Source organism: Ambystoma mexicanum, unplaced genomic scaffold (genome assembly GCF_040938575.1).
Source record: "Ambystoma mexicanum isolate Mex_15411 unplaced genomic scaffold, UKY_AmexF1_1 Mex_scaf4, whole genome shotgun sequence".
NCBI lineage: Eukaryota > Metazoa > Chordata > Amphibia > Caudata > Ambystomatidae > Ambystoma > Ambystoma mexicanum.
Window position 1 is genome coordinate 10,813,063 of NW_027182455.1, and position 22,596 is coordinate 10,835,658.

The window sequence follows — 22,596 nt, forward strand, 5'->3', positions numbered from 1 at the left end:
CATGCTAAAGGGAGGGTCTCAGGTTTGGAAGGGGAAGGATTTGGAAATCACATCTCATATTATAGGAAGGATCTCAGGTTTGGTATTAGAAGCATTGAGATATCACATCTCTTGCTATCGGAAGGATCTCAGGTTTGGTATAAGAGGCATTGAGATATCACATCTCATGCTATCATAAGGGTCTCAGGATTGGAATGGGAAGGAGTTGGATATCACATCTCATGTTATAGGAAGGATCTCAGGTTTGGTATTAGAAGCATTGAGACATCACATCTCATGCTATAGGAAAGGTCTCAGGATTGGAATGGGAAGGAGTTGGATATCACATCTCATGCTATAGGAAGGGTCTCAGGTTTGGTATAAGCATTGAGATATCACATCTCATGCTATAGGAAGGGTCTCAGGATTGGAATGGGAAGGATTTGGATATCACATCTTATGCTATAGGAAGGGTCTCAGGTTTGGTATAAGCACTGAGATATCACATCTCATGCTATAGGAAGGGTCTCAGGATTGGAATGGGAAGAAGTTGGATATCACATCTCATGCTATAGGAAGGGTCTCAGGTTTGGTATAAGCATTGAGATATCACATCTCATGCTATAGGAAGGGTCTCAGGGTTGGAATGGGAAGGAGTTGTATATGACATCTCATGCCATAGGAAGGGTCTCAGGTTTGGTATAAGCATTGAGATATCACATCACATGCTATAGGAAGGGTCTCACGATTGGAATGGGAAGGACTTGGATATCACATCTCATGCTATAGGCAGGGTCTCAGGTTTGGAAAGGGAAGGAGATGGATATCACATTTCATGTTAGAGGTAGGATCTCAGGTTTGGTATTAGAGGCATTGAGATATCACATCTCATGCTATCAGAAGGGTCTCAGGATTGGAATGGGAAGGAGTTGGATATCACATTTCATGCTAAAGGGAGGGTCTCAGGTTTGGAAGGGGAAGGATTTGGAAATCACATCTCATATTATAGGAAGGATCTCAGGTTTGGTATTAGAAGCATTGAGATATCACATCTCATGCTATCGGAAGGATCTCAGGTTTGGTATAAGAGGCATTGAGATATCACATCTCATGCTATCATAAGGGTCTCAGGATTGGAATGGGAAGGAGTTGGATATCACATCTCATGTTATAGGAAGGATCTCAGGTTTGGTATTAGAAGCATTGAGACATCACATCTCATGCTATAGGAAGGGTCTCAGGATTGGAATGGGAAGGAGTTGGATATCACATCTCATGCTATAGGAAGGGTCTCAGGTTTGGTATAAGCATTGAGATATCACATCTCATGCTATAGGAAGGGTCTCAGGATTGGAAAGGGAAGGATTTGGATATCACATCTTATGCTATAGGACGGGTCTCAGGTTTGGTATAAGCATGGAGATATCACTCCTCATGCTATAGGAAGGGTCTCAGGATTGGAATGGGAAGGAGTTGGATATCCCATCTCATGCTATAGGAAGGGTCTCAGATTTGGTATAAGCATTGAGATATCACATCTCATGCTATAGGAAGGGTCTCAGGATTGGAATGGGAAGGAGTTGTATATGACATCTCAGGCCATAGGAAGGGTCTCAGATTTGGTATAAGCATTGAGATATCACATCTCATGATATCGGAAGGGTCTCAGGATTGGAATGGGAAGGAGTTGGATATCACATCTCATTATAAAGGAAGGGTCTAAGGTTTGGAAGGGGATGGATTTGGATATCACATCTCATGTTATAGGACGGGTCTCAGGTTTGGTATTAGAAGCATTGAGATATCAAGTGTCATGGTATAAGAAGGGTCTCAGAATTGGAATGGGAAGGAGTTGGATATCACATCTCAAGCTATAGGAAGCGTCTCAGGATTGGAATGGGAAGGAGTTTGATATCACATCTCATGCCATAGTATGGGTCTCAGGTTTGGTAGAAGCATTGGGATATCACATCTCATGCTATCGGAAGGGTATCAGTATTGGATTTGGAAGGAGTTGGATATCCCATCTCATGCTATAGGAAGGGTCTCAGGTTAGAATGGGAAGGAGTTGGATATCACATTTCATGTTATAGGAAGGGTCTCAGGATTGGAATGGGAAGGACTTGGATATCATATCTCATGCTATAGGAAGGCTCTCAGGTTTGGAAGGGGAAGGAGTTGGATATCACATTTCATGTTAGAGGAAGGATCTCAGGTTTGGTATTAGAGGCCTTGAGATATCACATCTCATGCTATAGGAAGGGTCTCAGGATTGGAATGGGAAGGAGTTGGATATCACATCTCAAGCTATAGGAAGGTTCTCAGGTTTGGTATAAGCATTGAGATATCACATCTCATGCTATAGGAAGGGTCTCAGGATTGGAATGGGAAGAAGTTGGATATCACATCTCATGCTATAGGAAGGGTCTCAGGTTTGGTATAAGCATTGAGATATCACATCTCATGCTATAGGAAGGGTCTCAGGGTTGGAATGGGAAGGAGTTGTATATGACATCTCATGCCATAGGAAGGGTCTCAGGTTTGGTATAAGCATTGAGATATCACATCACATGCTATAGGAAGGGTCTCAGGATTGGAATGGGAAGGACTTGGATATCACATCTCATGCTATAGGCAGGGTCTCAGGTTTGGAAAGGGAAGGAGATGGATATCACATTTCATGTTAGAGGTAGGATCTCAGGTTTGGTATTAGAGGCATTGAGATATCACATCTCATGCTATCAGAAGGGTCTCAGGATTGGAATGGGAAGGAGTTGGATATCAAATCTCATGCTAAAGGGATGGTCTAAGGTTTGGAAGGGGAGGGATTTGGACATCATATCTCATGTTATTGGAAGGATCTCAGGTTTGGTATTAGAAGCATTGAGATATCACATCTCATGCTATCGGAAGGGTCTTAGGTTTGGTATAAGCATTGAGATATCACATCTCTGCTATCGGAAGGGTCTCAGGATTGGAATGGGAAGGATTTGGATATCACAATTCATGTTATAGGGAGGGTCTCAGTTTTCATATTAGAAGCATTGAGATATCACATATGCTATTGGAAGGGTCTCAGTATTGGAATGGGAAGGAGTTGGATATCACATCTCATGTTATAGGGAGGGTCTCAGTTTTGATATTAGAAGCATTGAGATATCACATATGCTATTGGAAGGGTCTCAGTATTGGAATTGGAAGGAGTTGGATATCACATATGCTAAAGGAAAGGTCTCAGGTTTGGAATGGGAAGGAGTTGGATATCACGTCTCATGTTATAGGAAGGGTCTCAGGTTTGGAATGGGAAGGAGTTGAATATCACATCTCATGCTAAAGGAAGGGTCATCAGGTTCGGTATAAGCATTGAGATATCACATCTCTGCTATCGGAAGGGTCTCAGGATAGGAATGGGAAGGACGTAGATTTCACATCTCATACTATAGGGAGGGTCTCAGTTTTGATATTAGAAGCATTGAGCTATCACATCTCATGCTATCGGAAGGGTCTCAGGATTGGAATGGGATGGAGTTGGATATCACATCTCAAGCTATCTCAGGATTGTAATGGGAAGGAGTTTGATATCACATATCAAGCTATAGGAAGGGTCTCAGGTTTGGAAGGGGAAGGATTTGGATCTCACATCTCAAGCTATCTCAGGATTGGAATGGGAAGGAGTTTGATATTTCATCTCAAGCTATAGGAAGGGTCTCAGGTTTGGAAAGGGAAGGATTTGGATTTCACATCTCATGTTATAGGATGGTTCTCATGTTTGGTTTTAGAAGCATTGAGATATCACATCTCATGCTATGGGAAGGGTCTCAGGTTTGGAATGGGAAGGAGTTGGTTATCACATCTCATGCTAAAGGAAAGGTCTCAGGTCTGGAAGGGGAAGGATTTGGATCTCACATCTCATGTTTTAGGACGGGTCTCAGGTTTGGTATTAGAAGCATTGAACTATCACATCTCATGGTATAGGAAGGGTCCCAGGATTGGAATGGGAAGGAGTTGGATATCACATTGAATGGGAAGGAGTTTGATATCACATCTCAAGCTATAGGAAGGGCCTCATGTTTGGAATGGGAATGATTTGGATTTCACATCTCATGTTATAGGATGGTTCTCATGTTTGGTTTTAGAAGCATTGAAATATCACATCTCATGCTATCTGAAGGGTCTCAGGTTTGGAATGGGAAGGAGTTTGATATCACATCTCATGTTAGAGGTAGGATCTCAGGTTTGGTATTAGAGGCATTGAGATATGACATCTCATGCCATCAGAAGGGTCTCAGGATTGGAATGGGAAGGATTTGGACATCACATCTCATGTTATTGGAAGGATCTGAGGTTTGGTATTAGAAGCATTGAGATATCACATCTCATGCTATCAGAAGGGTCTCAGGTTTGGTATAAGCATTGAGATATCACATCTCTGCTATCGGAAGGGTCTCAGGATTGGAATGGGAAGGATTTGGATATCACATCTCATGTTATAGGAAGGGTCTCAGGTTTGGTATTAGAAGCATTGAGATATCACATCTCATGCTATATTAAGGGTCTCAGGAATGGAATGGGAAGGACTTGGATATCACATCTCATGATAAAGGAAGGGTCTAAGGTTTGGAAGGGGAAGGATTTGGATATCACATCTCATGTTATTGGACCGGTCTCAGGTTTGGTATTAGAAGCATTGAGATATCAAGTCTCATGGTATAGGACGGGAGTTTGATATCACATCTCATGCCATGGTATGGGTCTCAGGTTTTGTAGAAGCATTGGAATATCACATCTCATGCTATTGGAAGGGTATCAGGATTGGATTTGGAAGGAGTTGGATATCCCATCTCATGCTATAGGAAGGGTCTCAGGTTGGAGTAGAAGGAGTTGGATATCACATCTCATGTTATAGGAAGGGTCTCAGGATTGGAATGGGAAGGACTTGGATATCACATCTCATGTTATAGGAAGGATCTCAGGTTTTGTATTAGAAGCATTGAGATATCACATCTCATGCTATAGGAAGGGTCTCAGGATTGGAATGTGAAGCATTTGGATATCACATCTCATGCTAAAGGAAGGGTCTCAGGTTTGGTATAAGCATTGAGATATCACATCTCTGCTATCGGAAGGGTCTAAGGATTGGATTGGGAAGGAATTGGATATCCCTTCTCATGCTATAGGAAGGGTCTCAGGTTGGAATGGGTAGGAGTTGGATATCACATCTCATGTTATAGGAAGGGTCTCAAGATTGAAATGGGAAGGATTTGGATATCACATCTCTTGCTATAGGAAGGGTCTCAGGTTTTCTATTAGAAACATTGAGATATGACATCTCATGCTATAGGAAGGGTTTCAGTATTGGAATGGGAAGGATTTGGATATCACATCTCATGCTAAAGGAAGGGTCTCAGGTTTGGAAGGGGAAGGATTTGGATATCATATCTCATGTTATAGGACATATCTCATGTTATAGGACGGGTCCCAGGTTTGGTATTAGAAGCATTGAGATATCACATCTCATGGTATAGGAAGGGTCTCAGGATTGGAATGGGAAGGAGTTGGATCTCCCTTCTCATGCTACAGGAAGGGTCTCAGGTTGGAATGGGAAGGAGTTGGATATCACATCTCGTTATAGGAAGGGTCTCAGGATTGGAATGGGAAGGAATTGGATATCACATCTCTTGCTATAGGAAGGGTCTCAGGTTTGGAAGGGGAAGGATTTGGATATCATATCTCATGTTATAGGACCGGTCCCAGGTCTGGTATTAGAAGCATTGAGATATCACATCTCATGCTATAGGAGGAGTCTCAGGATTGGAATGGGCAGGAGTTGAATATCACCTCTCATGCTAAAGGAAGGGTATCAGGTTTGATAGAAGCATTGAGATATCACATCTCATGCTATCGGAAGGGTCTCAGGATTGGAATGGGATGGAGTTGGATATCACATCTCAAGCTATCTCAGGATTGGAATGGGAAGGAGTTTGATATTTCATCTCAAGCTATAGGAAGGGTCTCAGGTTTGGAAAGGGAAGGATTTGGATTTCACATCTCATGTTATAGGATGGTTCTCATGTTTGGTTTTAGAAGCATTGAGATATCACATCTCATGCTATCGGAAGGGTCTCAGGTTTGGAAAGGGAAGGATTTGGATTTCACATGTTATAGGATGGTTCTCAGGTTTGGTTTTAGAAGCATTAAATTATAACATCTCATGCTATAGGAAGGGTCTCAGGTTTGGAATGGGAATGATTTGGATTTCACATCTCATGTTATAGGATGGTTCTCATGTTTGGTTTTAGAAGCATTGAAATATCACATCTCATGCTATCTGAAGGGTCTCAGGTTTGGAATGGGAAGGAGTTTGATATCACATCTCATGTTAGAGGTAGGATCTCAGGTTTGGTATTAGAGGCATTGAGATATGACATCTCATGCCATCAGAAGGGTCTCAGGATTGGAATGGGAAGGAGTTGGATATCACATCTCATGCTAAAGGGAGGGTCTAAGGTTTGGAAGGGGAAGGATTTGGACATCACATCTCATGTTATTGGAAGGATCTGAGGTTTGGTATTAGAAGCATTGAGATATCACATCTCATGCTATCGGAAGGGTCTCAGGTTTGGTATAAGCATTGAGATATCACATCTCTGCTATCGGAAGGGTCTCAGGATTGGAATGGGAAGGATTTGGATATCACATCTCATGTTATAGGAAGGGTCTCAGGTTTGGTATTAGAAGCATTGAGATATCACATCTCATGCTATATTAAGGGTCTCAGGAATGGAATGGGAAGGACTTGGATATCACATCTCATGATAAAGGAAGGGTCTAAGGTTTGGAAGGGGAAGGATTTGGATATCACATCTCATGTTATTGGACCGGTCTCAGGTTTGGTATTAGAAGCATTGAGATATCAAGTCTCATGGTATAGGACGGGAGTTTGATATCACATCTCATGCCATGGTATGGGTCTCAGGTTTTGTAGAAGCATTGGGATATCACATCTCATGCTATTGGAAGGGTATCAGGATTGGATTTGGAAGGAGTTGGATATCCCATCTCATGCTATAGGAAGGGTCTCAGGTTGGAGTAGAAGGAGTTGGATATCACATCTCATGTTATAGGAAGGGTCTCAGGATTGGAATGGGAAGGACTTGGATATCACATCTCATGTTATAGGAAGGATCTCAGGTTTTGTATTAGAAGCATTGAGATATCACATCTCATGCTATAGGAAGGGTCTCAGGATTGGAATGTGAAGCATTTGGATATCACATCTCATGCTAAAGGAAGGGTCTCAGGTTTGGTATAAGCATTGAGATATCACATCTCTGCTATCGGAAGGGTCTAAGGATTGGATTGGGAAGGAATTGGATATCCCTTCTCATGCTATAGGAAGGGTCTCAGGTTGGAATGGGTAGGAGTTGGATATCACATCTCATGTTATAGGAAGGGTCTCAAGATTGAAATGGGAAGGATTTGGATATCACATCTCTTGCTATAGGAAGGGTCTCAGGTTTTCTATTAGAAACATTGAGATATGACATCTCATGCTATAGGAAGGGTTTCAGTATTGGAATGGGAAGGATTTGGATATCACATCTCATGCTAAAGGAAGGGTCTCAGGTTTGGAAGGGGAAGGATTTGGATATCATATCTCATGTTATAGGACATATCTCATGTTATAGGACGGGTCCCAGGTTTGGTATTAGAAGCATTGAGATATCACATCTCATGGTATAGGAAGGGTCTCAGGATTGGAATGGGAAGGAGTTGGATCTCCCTTCTCATGCTACAGGAAGGGTCTCAGGTTGGAATGGGAAGGAGTTGGATATCACATCTCGTTATAGGAAGGGTCTCAGGATTGGAATGGGAAGGAATTGGATATCACATCTCTTGCTATAGGAAGGGTCTCAGGTTTGGAAGGGGAAGGATTTGGATATCATATCTCATGTTATAGGACCGGTCCCAGGTCTGGTATTAGAAGCATTGAGATATCACATCTCATGCTATAGGAGGAGTCTCAGGATTGGAATGGGAAGGAGTTGGATATCACGTCTCATGATATAGGAAGGGTCTCAGGATTGGAATGGGCAGGAGTTGAATATCACCTCTCATGCTAAAGGAAGGGTATCAGGTTTGATAGAAGCATTGAGATATCACATCTCATGCTATAGGAAGGAACTCAGGATTGGAATGGGAAGGAGTTGGATATCACATCTAATGCCATAGGAAGGGTCATCAGGTTTGGTATAAGCATTGAGATATCACATCTCTGCTATCGGAAGGGTCTCAGGATAGGAATGGTAAGGACTTAGAATTCACATCTCATACTATAGGGAGGGTCTCCGTTTTGATATTAGAAGCATTGAGCTATCACATCTCATGCTATCGGAAGGGTCTCAGGATTGGAATGGGATGGAGTTGGATATCACATCTCAAGCTATCTCAGGATTGGAATGGGAAGGAGTTTGATATTTCATCTCAAGCTATAGGAAGGGTCTCAGGTTTGGAAAGGGAAGGATTTGGATTTCACATCTCATGTTATAGGATGGTTCTCATGTTTGGTTTTAGAAGCATTGAGATATCACATCTCATGCTATCGGAAGGGTCTCAGGTTTGGAAAGGGAAGGATTTGGATTTCACATGTTATAGGATGGTTCTCAGGTTTGGTTTTAGAAGCATTAAATTATAACATCTCATGCTATAGGAAGGGTCTCAGGTTTGGAATGGGAAGGAGTTGGATATCACATCTCTGCTATCTGAAGGGTCTCAGGATTGGAATGGGAAGGAGTTGGATATCCCATCTCGTTATAGGAAGGGTCTCAGGTTTGGTATTAGAAGCAATGAGATATCACATCTCATGCTATAGGAAGGGTCTAAGGTTTGGAAGGGGACGGATTTGGGTATCACATCTCATGTTATAGGACCGGTCTCAGGTTTGGTATTTGAAGCATTGAGATATCAAGTCGCATGGTATAGGACGGGTCTCAGAATTGGAATGAGAAGGAGTTGGATATCACATCTCAAGCTATAGGAAGGGTCTCATGATTGGAATGGGAAGGAGTTGGATATCACATCTCATGTTATAGGAAGGGTCTCAGGATTGGAATGGGAAGGACTTGGATATCACATCTCATTCTATAGGAAGGCTCTCAGGGTTGGAAGGGGAAGGAGTTGGATATCACATTTCATGTTAGAGGTAGGATCTCAGGTTTGGTTTTAGAGGCATTGAGATATCACATCTCATGCCATCAGAAGGGTCTCAGGATTGGAATGGGAAGGAGTTGGATATCAAATCTCATGCTAAAGGGATGGTCTAAGGTTTGGAAGGGGAAGGATTTGGATATTCCATCTCATGTTATTGGACCGGTCTCAGGTTTGGTATTAGAAGCATTGAGATATCACATCTCATGCTATCGGAAGGGTCTTAGGTTTGGTATAAGCATTGAGATATCACATCTCTGCTATCGGAAGGGTCTCAGGATTGGAATGGGAAGGATTTGGATATCACAATTCATGTTATAGGAAGGGTCTCAGGTTTGGTATTAGAAGCATTGAGATATCACATCTCATGCTATAGGAAGGGTCTCAGGATTGGAATGGGAAGGACTTGGATATCACATCTCATGTTATAGGAAGGGTCTCAGGTTTGGTATTAGAAGCATTGAGATATCACATCTCATGCTATAGGAAGGGTCTCAGGAATGGAATGGGAAGGACTTGGATATCACATCTCATGATAAAGGAAGGGTCTAAGGTTTGGAAGGGGAAGGATTTGGATATCACATCTCATGTTATTGGACCGGTCTCAGGTTTGGTATTAGAAGCATTGAGATATCAAGTCTCATGGTATAGGACGGGAGTTTGATATCACATCTCATGCCATGGTATGGGTCTCAGGTTTTGTAGAAGCATTGGGATATCACATCTCATGCTATCGGAAGGGTATCAGGATTGGATTTGGAAGGAGTTGGATATCCCATCTCATGCTATAGGAAGGGTCTCAGGTTGGAATAGAAGGAGTTGGATATCACATCTCATGTTATAGGAAGGGTCTCAGGATTGGAATGGGAAGGACTTGGATATCACATCTCATGCTGTAGGAAGGGTCTCAGGTTTGGAAAAGGAAGGAGTTGGATATCACATTTCATGTTAGAGGTAGGATCTCAGGTTTGGTATTAGAGGCATTGAGATATCACATCTCATGCTATCAGAAGGGTATCAGGATTGGAATGGGAAGGAGTTGGGTATCACATCTCATGTTATAGGACCGGTCTCAGGTTTGGTATTTGAAGCATTGAGATATCAAGTCTCATGGTATAGGACGGGTCTCAGAATTGGAATGAGAAGGAGTTGGATATCACATCTCAAGCTATAGGAAGGGTCTCATGATTGGAATGGGAAGGAGTTGGATATCACATCTCATGTTATAGGAAGGGTCTCAGGATTGGAATGGGAAGGACTTGGATATCACATCTCATTCTATAGGAAGGCTCTCAGGGTTGGAAGGGGAAGGAGTTGGATATCACATTTCATGTTAGAGGTAGGATCTCAGGTTTGGTTTTAGAGGCATTGAGATATCACATCTCATGCCATCAGAAGGGTCTCAGGATTGGAATGGGAAGGAGTTGGATATCAAATCTCATGCTAAAGGGATGGTCTAAGGTTTGGAAGGGGAAGGATTTGGATATCACATCTCATGTTATTGGACCGGTCTCAGGTTTGGTATTAGAAGCATTGAGATATCACATCTCATGCTATCGGAAGGGTCTTAGGTTTGGTATAAGCATTGAGATATCACATCTCTGCTATCGGAAGGGTCTCAGGATTGGAATGGGAAGGATTTGGATATCACAATTCATGTTATAGGAAGGGTCTCAGGTTTGGTATTAGAAGCATTGAGATATCACATCTCATGCTATAGGAAGGGTCTCAGGATTGGAATGGGAAGGACTTGGATATCACATCTCATGTTATAGGAAGGGTCTCAGGTTTGGTATTAGAAGCATTGAGATATCACATCTCATGCTATAGGAAGGGTCACAGGAATGGAATGGGAAGGACTTGGATATCACATCTCATGATAAAGGAAGGGTCTAAGGTTTGGAAGGGGAAGGATTTGGATATCACATCTCATGTTATTGGACCGGTCTCAGGTTTGGTATTAGAAGCATTGAGATATCAAGTCTCATGGTATAGGACGGGAGTTTGATATCACATCTCATGCCATGGTATGGGTCTCAGGTTTTGTAGAAGCATTGGGATATCACATCTCATGCTATCGGAAGGGTATCAGGATTGGATTTGGAAGGAGTTGGATATCCCATCTCATGCTATAGGAAGGGTCTCAGGTTGGAATAGAAGGAGTTGGATATCACATCTCATGTTATAGGAAGGGTCTCAGGATTGGAATGGGAAGGACTTGGATATCACATCTCATGCTGTAGGAAGGGTCTCAGGTTTGGAAAAGGAAGGAGTTGGATATCACATTTCATGTTAGAGGTAGGATCTCAGGTTTGGTATTAGAGGCATTGAGATCTTACATCTCATGCTATCAGAAGGGTATCAGGATTGGAATGGGAAGGAGTTGGATATCACATCTCATGCTAAAGGGAGGGTCTCAGGTTTGGAATGGGAAGGATTTGGATATCACATCTCATGTTATAGGAAGGACCTTAGGTTTGGTATTAGAAGCATTGAGATATCACATCTCATGCTATAGGAAGGGTCTCGGGATTGGAATGGGAAGGAGTTGGATATCACATCTCATGTTATAGGAAGGATCTCAGGTTTGGTATTAGAAGCATTGAGATATCACACCTCATGCTATAGGAAGGGTCTCAGGATTGGAATGGGAAGGAGTTGGATATCACATCTCATGCTATGGGAAGGGTCTCAGGTTTGGTATAAGCATTGAAATATCACATCTCTGCTATCGGAAGGGTCTCAGGATTGGAATGGGAGGAGCTGGATATCACATCTCATGCTATGGGAAGGGTCTCAGGTTTGGTATAAGCATTGAAATATCACATCTCTGCTATCGGAAGGGTCTCAGGATTGGAATGGGAGGAGCTGGATATCACATCTCATGCTAAAGGAAGGGTCTCAGGTTTGGAAGGGGAAGGAGTTGGATATCACATCTCATGCTAAAGGGAGGGTCTCAGGTTTGGAATGGGAAGGATTTGGATATCACATCTCATGTTATAGGAAGGACCTTAGGTTTGGTATTAGAAGCATTGAGATATCACATCTCATGCTATAGGAAGGGTCTCGGGATTGGAATGGGAAGGAGTTGGATATCACATCTCATGTTATTGGAAGGATCTCAGGTTTGGTATTAGAAGCATTGAGATATCACATCTCATGCTATCGGAAGGGTCTTAGGTTTGGTATAAGCATTGAGATATCACATCTCTGCTATCGGAAGGGTCTCAGGATTGGAATGGGAAGGATTTGGATATCATAATTCATGTTATAGGAAGGGTCTCAGGTTTGGTATTAGAAGCATTGAGATATCACATCTCATGCTATAGGAAGGGTCTCAGGATTGGAATGGGAAGGACTTGGATATCACATCTCATGTTATAGGAAGGGTCTCAGGTTTGGTATTAGAAGCATTGAGATATCACATCTCATGCTATAGGAAGGGTCTCAGGAATGGAATGGGAAGGACTTGGATATCACATCTCATGATAAAGGAAGGGTCCAAGGTTTGGAAGGGGAAGGATTTGGATATCACATCTCATGTTATTGGACCGGTCTCAGGTTTGGTATTAGAAGCATTGAGATATCAAGTCTCATGGTATAGGACGGGAGTTTGATATCACATCTCATGCCATGGTATGGGTCTCAGGTTTTGTAGAAGCATTGGTATATCACATCTCATGCTATCGGAAGGGTATCAGGATTGGATTTGGAAGGAGTTGGATATCCCATCTCATGCTATAGGAAGGGTCTCAGGTTGGAATAGAAGGAGTTGGATATCACATCTCATGTTATAGGAAGGGTCTCAGGATTGGAATGGGAAGGACTTGGATATCACATCTCATGCTGTAGGAAGGGTCTCAGGTTTGGAAAAGGAAGGAGTTGGATATCACATTTCATGTTAGAGGTAGGATCTCAGGTTTGGTATTAGAGGCATTGAGATATCAGATCTCATGCTATCAGAAGGGTATCAGGATTGGAATGGGAAGGAGTTGGATATCACATCTCATGCTAAAGGGAGGGTCTCAGGTTTGGAATGGGAAGGATTTGGATATCACATCTCATGTTATAGGAAGGACCTTAGGTTTGGTATTAGAAGCATTGAGATATCACATCTCATGCTATAGGAAGGGTCTCGGGATTGGAATGGGAAGGAGTTGGATATCACATCTCATGCTAAAGGAAGGGTCTCAGGTTTGGTAGAAGCATTGAGATATCACATCTCATGCTATAGGAAGGGTCTCAGGATTTGAATGGCAAGGAGTTGGATATCACATCTCATGCCATAGGAAGCGTCTCAGGTTTGGTATAAGCATTGAGATATCACATCTCTGCTATCGGAAGGTTCTCAGGATTGGATTGGGAAGGAGTTGGATATCCCTTCCCATGCTATAGGAAGTGTCTCAGGTTGGAATGGGAAGGAGTTGAATATCACATCTCATGTTATAGGAAGGGTCTCAGGATTGGAATGGGAAGGATTTGGATATCACATCTCTTGCTATAGGAAGGGTCTCAGGATTGGAATGGGAAGGATTTGGATATCACATCTCATGTCATAGGAAGGATCTCAGGTTTGGTATTAGTAGCATTGATATATCACATCTCATGCTATAGGAATGGTGTCAGGATTGGAATGGGTAGGAGTTGGATATTACATTCTTGCTATAGTAAGGGTCTCATGTTTGGAATGGGAAGGAGTTGGATATCACATATGCTATAGGAAGTGTCTCAGGTTTGGAACGGGAAGGAGTTGGATATCACATCTCATGTTATAGGAAGGGTCTCAGGTTTGGTATAAGCATTGAGATATCACATCTCTGCTATCAGGAGTGGCTCAGGATTGGAATGGGAAGGAGTTGGATATCCCATCTCATGTTAAAGGACGGGTCTCTGGTTTGGTATTAGAATCATTGAGATATCACATCGCATGCTGTAGGAAGGGTCTAAGGATTGGAATGGGATGGACTTGGATATCACATCTCATGCTATAGGTAGGCTCTCAGGTTTGGTATAAGCATTGAGATATCACATCTCATGCTATAGGAAGGGTCTCAGGATTGGAATGGGAAGGATTTGGATATCACATCTCATGCTATAGGAAGGGTCTCAGATTTGGTATAAGCATTGAGATATCACATCTCAAGCTATAGGAAGGGTCTCAGGATTGGAATGGGAAGGAGTTGTATATGACATCTCAAGCCTTAGGAAGGGTCTCAGGTTTGGTATAAGCATTGAGATATCACATCTCTGCTATCGGAAGGGTCTCAGGATTGGAATGGGAAGGAGTTGGATATCCCATCTCATGTTATAGGAAGGGTTTCAGGTTTGGTATTAGAAGCATTGAGATATCACATCTCATGCTATAGGAAGGGTCTAAGGTTTGGAAGGGGAAGGATTTGGATATCACATCTCATGTTATAGGACGGGTCTCAGGTTTGGTATTAGAAGCATTGAGATATCAAGTCTCATGGTATAAGTAGGGTCTCAGAATTGGAATGGGAAGGAGTTGGATATCACATCTCAAGCTATAGGAAGCGTCTCAGGATTGGAATGGGAAGGAGTTTGATATCACATCTCATGCCATAGTATGGGTCTCAGGTTTGGTAGAAGCATTGGGATATCACATCTCATGCTATAGGAAGGGTCTCAGGATTGGAATGGGAAGAAGTTGGATATCACATCTCAAGCTATAGGAAGGGTCTCAGGTTTGGTATAAGCATTGAGATATCACATCTCATGCTATAGGAAGGGTCTCAGGGTTGGAATGGGAAGGAGTTGTATATGACATCTCATGCCATAGGAAGGGTCTCAGGTTTGGTATAAGCATTGAGATATCACATCACATGCTATAGGAAGGGTCTCAGGATTGGAATGGGAAGGACTTGGATATCACATCACATGCTATAGGAAGGGTCTCAGGATTGGAATGGGAAGGACTTGGATATCACATCTCATGCTATAGGCAGGGTCTCAGGTTTGGAAAGGGAAGGAGATGGATATCACATTTCATGTTAGAGGTAGGATCTCAGGTTTGGTATTAGAGGCAATGAGATATCACATCTCATGCTATCAGAAGGGTCTCAGGATTGGAATGGGAAGGAGTTGGATATCACATTTCATGCTAAAGGGAGGGTCTCAGGTTTGGAAGGGGAAGGATTTGGAAATCACATCTCATATTATAGGAAGGATCTCAGGTTTGGTATTAGAAGCATTGAGATATCACATCTCATGCTATCGGAAGGATCTCAGGTTTGGTATAAGAGGCATTGAGATATCACATCTCATGCTATCATAAGGGTCTCAGGATTGGAATGGGAAGGAGTTGGATATCACATCTCATGTTATAGGAAGGATCTCAGGTTTGGTATTAGAAGCATTGAGACATCACATCTCATGCTATAGGAAGGGTCTCAGGATTGGAATGGGAAGGAGTTGGATATCACATCTCATGCTATAGGAAGGGTCTCAGGTTTGGTATAAGCATTGAGATATCACATCTCATGCTATAGGAAGGGTCTCAGGATTGGAATGGGAAGGATTTGGATATCACATCTTATGCTATAGGAAGGGTCTCAGGTTTGGTATAAGCACTGAGATATCACATCTCATGCTATAGGAAGGGTCTCAGGATTGGAATGGGAAGAAGTTGGATATCACATCTCATGCTATAGGAAGGGTCTCAGGTTTGGTATAAGCATTGAGATATCACATCTCATGCTATAGGAAGGGTCTCAGGGTTGGAATGGGAAGGAGTTGTATATGACATCTCATGCCATAGGAAGGGTCTCAGGTTTGGTATAAGCATTGAGATATCACATCACATGCTATAGGAAGGGTCTCACGATTGGAATGGGAAGGACTTGGATATCACATCTCATGCTATAGGCAGGGTCTCAGGTTTGGAAAGGGAAGGAGATGGATATCACATTTCATGTTAGAGGTAGGATCTCAGGTTTGGTATTAGAGGCATTGAGATATCACATCTCATGCTATCAGAAGGGTCTCAGGATTGGAATGGAAGGAGTTGGATATCACATTTCATGCTAAAGGGAGGGTCTCAGGTTTGGAAGGGGAAGGATTTGGAAATCACATCTCATATTATAGGAAGGATCTCAGGTTTGGTATTAGAAGCATTGAGATATCACATCTCATGCTATCGGAAGGATCTCAGGTTTGGTATAAGAGGCATTGAGATATCACATCTCATGCTATCATAAGGGTCTCAGGATTGGAATGGGAAGGAGTTGGATATCACATCTCATGTTATAGGAAGGATCTCAGGTTTGGTATTAGAAGCATTGAGACATCACATCTCATGCTATAGGAAGGGTCTCAGGATTGGAATGGGAAGGAGTTGGATATCACATCTCATGCTATAGGAAGGGTCTCAGGTTTGGTATAAGCATTGAGATATCACATCTCATGCTATAGGAAGGGTCTCAGGATTGGAAAGGGAAGGATTTGGATATCACATCTTATGCTATAGGACGGGTCTCAGGTTTGGTATAAGCATGGAGATATCACTTCTCATGCTATAGGAAGGGTCTCAGGATTGGAATGGGAAGGAGTTGGATATCCCATCTCATGCTATAGGAAGGGTCTCAGATTTGGTATAAGCATTGAGATATCACATCTCATGCTATAGGAAGGGTCTCAGGATTGGAATGGGAAGGAGTTGTATATGACATCTCAGGCCATAGGAAGGGTCTCAGATTTGGTATAAGCATTGAGATATCACATCTCATGATATCGGAAGGGTCTCAGGATTGGAATGGGAAGGAGTTGGATATCACATCTCATTATAAAGGAAGGGTCTAAGGTTTGGAAGGGGATGGATTTGGATATCACATCTCATGTTATAGGACGGGTCTCAGGTTTGGTATTAGAAGCATTGAGATATCAAGTGTCATGGTATAAGAAGGGTCTCAGAATTGGAATGGGAAGGAGTTGGATATCACATCTCAAGCTATAGGAAGCGTCTCAGAATTGGAATGGGAAGGAGTTTGATATCACATCTCATGCCATAGTATGGGTCTCAGGTTTGGTAGAAGCATTGGGATATCACATCTCATGCTATCGGAAGGGTATCAGTATTGGATTTGGAAGGAGTTGGATATCCCATCTCATGCTATAGGAAGGGTCTCAGGTTAGAATGGGAAAGAGTTGGATATCACATTTCATGTTATAGGAAGGGTCTCAGGATTGGAATGGGAAGGACTTGGATATCATATCTCATGCTATAGGAAGGCTCTCAGGTTTGGAAGGGGAAGGAGTTGGATATCACATTTCATGTTAGAGGAAGGATCTCAGGTTTGGTATTAGAGGCCTTGAGATATCACATCTCATGCTATAGGAAGGGTCTCAGGATTGGAATGGGAAGGAGTTGGATATCACATCTCAAGCTATAGGAAGGGTCTCAGGTTTGGTATAAGCACTGAGATATCACATCTCATGCTATAGGAAGGGTCTCAGGATTGGAATGGGAAGAAGTTGGATATCACATCTCATGCTATAGGAAGGGTCTCAGGTTTGGTATAAGCATTGAGATATCACATCTCATGCTATAGGAAGGTTCTCAGGGTTGGAATGGGAAGGAGTTGTATATGACATCTCATGCCATAGGAAGGGTCTCAGGTTTGGTATAAGCATTGAGATATCACATCACATGCTATAGGAAGGGTCTCAGGATTGGAATGGGAAGGACTTGGATATCACATCTCATGCTATAGGCAGGGTCCCAGGTTTGGAAAGGGAAGGAGATGGATATCACATTTCATGTTAGAGGTAGGATCTCAGGTTTGGTATTAGAGGCATTGAGATATCACATCTCATGCTATCAGAAGGGTCTCAGGATTGGAATGGGAAGGAGTTGGATATCAAATCTCATGCTAAAGGGATGGTCTAAGGTTTGGAAGGGGAGGGATTTGGACATCATATCTCATGTTATTGGAAGGATCTCAGGTTTGGTATTAGAAGCATTGAGATATCACATCTCATGCTATCGGAAGGGTCTTAGGTTTGGTATAAGCATTGAGATATCACATCTCTGCTATCGGAAGGGTCTCAGGATTGGAATGGGAAGGATTTGGATATCACAATTCATGTTATAGGGAGGGTCTCAGTTTTCATATTAGAAGCATTGAGATATCACATATGCTATTGGAAGGGTCTCAGTATTGGAATGGGAAGGAGTTGGATATCACATCTCATGTTATAGGGAGGGTCTCAGTTTTGATATTAGAAGCATTGAGATATCACATATGCTATTGGAAGGGTCTCAGTATTGGAATTGGAAGGAGTTGGATATCACATATGCTAAAGGAAAGGTCTCAGGTTTGGAATGGGAAGGAGTTGGATATCACGTCTCATGTTATAGGAAGGGTCTCAGGTTTGGAATGGGAAGGAGTTGAATATCACATCTCATGCTAAAGGAAGGGTCATCAGGTTCGGTATAAGCATTGAGATATCACATCTCTGCTATCGGAAGGGTCTCAGGATAGGAATGGGAAGGACGTAGATTTCACATCTCATACTATAGGGAGGGTCTCAGTTTTGATATTAGAAGCATTGAGCTATCACATCTCATGCTATCGGAAGGGTCTCAGGATTGGAATGGGATGGAGTTGGATATCACATCTCAAGCTATCTCAGGATTGTAATGGGAAGGAGTTTGATATCACATATCAAGCTATAGGAAGGGTCTCAGGTTTGGAAGGGGAAGGATTTGGATCTCACATCTCAAGCTATCTCAGGATTGGAATGGGAAGGAGTTTGATATTTCATCTCAAGCTATAGGAAGGGTCTCAGGTTTGGAAAGGGAAGGATTTGGATTTCACATCTCATGTTATAGGATGGTTCTCATGTTTGGTTTTAGAAGCATTGAGATATCACATCTCATGCTATGGGAAGGGTCTCAGGTTTGGAATGGGAAGGAGTTGGTTATCACATCTCATGCTAAAGGAAAGGTCTCAGGTCTGGAAGGGGAAGGATTTGGATCTCACATCTGATGTTTTAGGACGGGTCTCAGGTTTGGTATTAGAAGCATTGAACTATCACATCTCATGGTATAGGAAGGGTCCCAGGATTGGAATGGGAAGGAGTTGGATATCACATTGAATGGGAAGGAGTTTGATATCACATCTCAAGCTATAGGAAGGGCCTCATGTTTGGAATGGGAATGATTTGGATTTCACATCTCATGTTATAGGATGGTTCTCATGTTTGGTTTTAGAAGCATTGAAATATCACATCTCATGCTATCTGAAGGGTCTCAGGTTTGGAATGGGAAGGAGTTTGATATCACATCTCATGTTAGAGGTAGGATCTCAGGTTTGGTATTAGAGGCATTGAGATATGACATCTCATGCCATCAGAAGGGTCTCAGGATTGGAATGGGAAGGAGTTGGATATCACATCTCATGCTAAAGGGAGGGTCTAAGGTTTGGAAGGGGAAGGATTTGGACATCACATCTCATGTTATTGGAAGGATCTGAGGTTTGGTATTAGAAGCATTGAGATATCACATCTCATGCTATCGGAAGGGTCTCAGGTTTGGTATAAGCATTGAGATATCACATCTCTGCTATCGGAAGGGTCTCAGGATTGGAATGGGAAGGATTTGGATATCACATCTCATGCTATAGGAAGGGTCTCAGGTTTGGTATAAGCATTGAGATATCACATCTCATGCTATAGGAAGGGTCTCAGGATTGGAAAGGGAAGGATTTGGATATCACATCTTATGCTATAGGACGGGTCTCAGGTTTGGTATAAGCATGGAGATATCACTTCTCATGCTATAGGAAGGGTCTCAGGATTGGAATGGGAAGGAGTTGGATATCCCATCTCATGCTATAGGAAGGGTCTCAGATTTGGTATAAGCATTGAGATATCACATCTCATGCTATAGGAAGGGTCTCAGGATTGGAATGGGAAGGAGTTGTATATGACATCTCAGGCCATAGGAAGGGTCTCAGATTTGGTATAAGCATTGAGATATCACATCTCATGATATCGGAAGGGTCTCAGGATTGGAATGGGAAGGAGTTGGATATCACATCTCATTATAAAGGAAGGGTCTAAGGTTTGGAAGGGGATGGATTTGGATATCACATCTCATGTTATAGGACGGGTCTCAGGTTTGGTATTAGAAGCATTGAGATATCAAGTGTCATGGTATAAGAAGGGTCTCAGAATTGGAATGGGAAGGAGTTGGATATCACATCTCAAGCTATAGGAAGCGTCTCAGGATTGGAATGGGAAGGAGTTTGATATCACATCTCATGCCATAGTATGGGTCTCAGGTTTGGTAGAAGCATTGGGATATCACATCTCATGCTATCGGAAGGGTATCAGTATTGGATTTGGAAGGAGTTGGATATCCCATCTCATGCTATAGGAAGGGTCTCAGGTTAGAATGGGAAAGAGTTGGATATCACATTTCATGTTATAGGATGGGTCTCAGGATTGGAATGGGAAGGACTTGGATATCATATCTCATGCTATAGGAAGGCTCTCAGGTTTGGAAGGGGAAGGAGTTGGATATCACATTTCATGTTAGAGGAAGGATCTCAGGTTTGGTATTAGAGGCCTTGAGATATCACATCTCATGCTATAGGAAGGGTCTCAGGATTGGAATGGGAAGGAGTTGGATATCACATCTCAAGCCATAGGAAGGGTCTCAGGTTTGGTATAAGCATTGAGATATCACATCTCATGCTATAGGAAGGGTCTCAGGATTGGAATGGGAAGAAGTTGGATATCACATCTCATGCTATAGGAAGGGTCTCAGGTTTGGTATAAGCATTGAGATATCACATCTCATGCTATAGGAAGGGTCTCAGGGTTGGAATGGGAAGGAGTTGTATATGACATCTCATGCCATAGGAAGGGTCTCAGGTTTGGTATAAGCATTGAGATATCACATCACATGCTATAGGAAGGGTCTCAGGATTGGAATGGGAAGGACTTGGATATCACATCTCATGCTATAGGCAGGGTCTCAGGTTTGGAAAGGGAAGGAGATGGATATCACATTTCATGTTAGAGGTAGGATCTCAGGTTTGTTATTAGAGGCATTGAGATATCACATCTCATGCTATCAGAAGGGTCTCAGGATTGGAATGGGAAGGAGTTGGATATCAAATCTCATGCTAAAGGGATGGTCTAAGGTTTGGAAGGGGAGGGATTTGGACATCATATCTCATGTTATTGGAAGGATCTCAGGTTTGGTATTAGAAGCATTGAGATATCACATCTCATGCTATCGGAAGGGTCTTAGGTTTGGTATAAGCATTGAGATATCACATCTCTGCTATCGGAAGGGTCTCAGGATTGGAATGGGAAGGATTTGGATATCACAATTCATGTTATAGGGAGGGTCTCAGTTTTCATATTAGAAGCATTGAGATATCACATATGCTATTGGAAGGGTCTCAGTATTGGAATGGGAAGGAGTTGGATATCACATCTCATGTTATAGGGAGGGTCTCAGTTTTGATATTAGAAGCATTGAGATATCACATATGCTATTGGAAGGGTCTCAGTATTGGAATTGGAAGGAGTTGGATATCACATATGCTAAAGGAAAGGTCTCAGGTTTGGAATGGGAAGGAGTTGGATATCACGTCTCATGTTATAGGAAGGGTCTCAGGTTTGGAATGGGAAGGAGTTGAATATCACATCTCATGCTAAAGGAAGGGTCATCAGGTTCGGTATAAGCATTGAGATAACACATCTCTGCTATCGGAAGGGTCTCAGGATAGGAATGGGAAGGACGTAGATTTCACATCTCATACTATAGGGAGGGTCTCAGTTTTGATATTAGAAGCATTGAGCTATCACATCTCATGCTATCGGAAGGGTCTCAGGATTGGAATGGGATGGAGTTGGATATCACATCTCAAGCTATCTCAGGATTGTAATGGGAAGGAGTTTGATATCACATATCAAGCTATAGGAAGGGTCTCAGGTTTGGAAGGGGAAGGATTTGGATCTCACATCTCAAGCTATCTCAGGATTGGAATGGGAAGGAGTTTGATATTTCATCTCAAGCTATAGGAAGGGTCTCAGGTTTGGAAAGGGAAGGATTTGGATTTCACATCTCATGTTATAGGATGGTTCTCATGTTTGGTTTTAGAAGCATTGAGATATCACATCTCATGCTATGGGAAGGGTCTCAGGTTTGGAATGGGAAGGAGTTGGTTATCACATCTCATGCTAAAGGAAAGGTCTCAGGTCTGGAAGGGGAAGGATTTGGATCTCACATCTCATGTTTTAGGACGGGTCTCAGGTTTGGTATTAGAAGCATTGAACTATCACATCTCATGGTATAGGAAGGGTCCCAGGATTGGAATGGGAAGGAGTTGGATATCACATTGAATGGGAAGGAGTTTGATATCACATCTCAAG